At 40.3% G+C, this 2,206-nt stretch overlaps 1 protein-coding gene across 1 annotated transcript in view; it reads right to left on the bottom strand.

Moving 5' to 3' along the window:
* smg9 (SMG9 nonsense mediated mRNA decay factor) overlaps window positions 1-2,206 on the bottom strand; it is a 35,176-nt gene that overhangs the window by 30,739 nt on the left and 2,231 nt on the right. The window lies entirely within an intron of this gene.

Below are 2,206 nucleotides of genomic sequence, written 5' to 3' on the forward strand. Positions count from 1 at the left end.
ACCTACCTACCTACTTACCTACCTACCTACCTACCTACCTACCTACCTACCTACCTACCTACCTACCTACCTACCTACCTGTGTCCATACCTACCTACCTACGTACATACGTACCTACCTACCTACCTACCTACATACCAACCTACCTATACCTACGGCTTCCAAGTCCAACTTTTTATGTAGCGCTAGAAAAATTATGTTCATATTTCTGGAAAAGGTTAAGCTTTGGTGGGGAAACAGTTTACTGGAACTCCTCTGACTGATGAAGCCCTCTGGATAGAGGATGAAACGTCTCTATAAAAAAGAAACTGTCCAGATGACCTGACTGAGAATTGTTGGATTTGGTACCTGGATGATTGCACATGAACTTTGTTGTAAAGCTTTCTAGTTTTATAGTCATCACAGTGAGTTGTAAATGTTAACATTGGTATATGTTAGGCTGAAAATAAAAACTTGTTGATCAGCATGTTCTACTTTTAAAAAATACTCAATAAATGACTGAAGTGAAAGGTGTCACATCAAGGTTAGTTTCCCTCACCTACAGGAAGCTCTGTTTATTCAACTTTGTGCATTGATTTAGTAAACGGGAGTGCTGCCATTTCACTCTCTTTCCACTACTTTTATTGATGGGGTGTTTGGCCACAGCATCCTGCTATTTTCAGATTAAAAAAAGCAACTCACCATCAGCTGAAACAGCACAGACACAAAATTGTCTGTGATGGTAAGTCAGTATTTTCTTCTTTGAAGCCCAAAAGTAAAGCTAAAGATCAGATTCCTCTATCAGGTATAAATAATTGACACAATACAGAGAAAAAGACCTGAATATTCTCACATTTAATCCCATCCAGATTAATTTGCATCTTAAATCTATAGGTGACTGAATGCTTGGCGTGTGTCTCACCAGGAGTTGGTGACATAAATATGAGGAGGCATACCGACATAAAGACTATAAATAAGAAGTGTTGTTTTGTTGTCAGCAGCACTGAAGGAAGAAGGGCCTTTTTGATGACTTAATTTCTGGATTTGGAAAGTATATTAGAGCCAAAAAGTGACTATATTTGAGAAAGAGGTAGGAGATTAAGAGAGATACTTGGCAGGAACTGAAAGAAAATGTGCTTTGAGGACCAATATGTTAAAGACCTAACATTCCTGGAACAAAAAACCTTGAGAATAGCGTTTTGTATGATCTCACAATGGTCTCTCAGCTGTGGTGACCACCATTTGAATTGGTTCCAAAACATAATCAGTTTTAGAGGTTTAGCTAATGATTGTTTCCTCGCAGTTTCAATAAAACGTGTCTAGTTGTTCCAGACAAACAGAGTTGATTAGTTACTGGTAAACTTTTAAACAAAGATCTTGCACAATCTGTGTGTGCTCATATTATGTGTTGAAAGTCAGTCTCAGCTACGACCACATTAAATTGTAGTTCAATAACTGTAACATGGATGGAATTAAAGCCATTTTTGGGGGGCTAACTGTTTCTTTAAGAGTAAATAACAAAAATGCAAAAAGAAAGGGGCTCTTTTTTTGGGTTAGCTTTCACTATTCCTGTAATAGAGAAAAGCCAGTGTTTTAAATTTGGGATGAAGGCTTGGACATAATGCAAATTCACCAAGATATTGACCCACTAACAGGTGGGGAACGGAGGTGTTGGGGTTCATAAAGGTCAAGGGAGCTGTGCTCTGCATTTGCAACCATTTCTGTTAGAGAAGCAAATATGTTCCTCATTTTTACTGCACTGCTGCTGAGCAGAGAGGAGGGAGATGGATCGGATGCCAAGAGAAACACTTCTCCTTCTAAATGCAGACAAACTATTCCCCCACCCTCCTGCCCAGCCCAAGGACAATCATTACCTGAGGGAAGGAGGCAGCGTGCGTGTTAGGGGAAGAGATGCTTATACTGATCTTGAAAGGGCCCCCTGCGATCGATGGCCTTAAGCTCCCTGTGAAAGAGAGAAATCAATATGTTTTTAAAGGCGAAGCGGGCGGCATGTGGTGCATGCGTGTGTGGGCTTCATTGGTACGCGTTCAGAAAGACACTGCTCCTAGACCAGAAAAAAAAAGCACTATCACGTTTTGAGGTCAGGTGGTTTCATTTTCCAATAATTACCTGCAAAACTGTGACACTTGTGAGAAATATGTGTAAAGGAAATAAGAGTTTGTGTGTGTGTGTGTGTGTGTGTGTGCGTGTGCGTGCGTGTGTGTGT

This window comes from Nematolebias whitei, chromosome 5, assembly GCF_014905685.2.
Source record: "Nematolebias whitei isolate Nwh7 chromosome 5, NemWhi1, whole genome shotgun sequence".
Classification (NCBI taxonomy): Eukaryota; Metazoa; Chordata; class Actinopteri; order Cyprinodontiformes; family Rivulidae; genus Nematolebias; species Nematolebias whitei.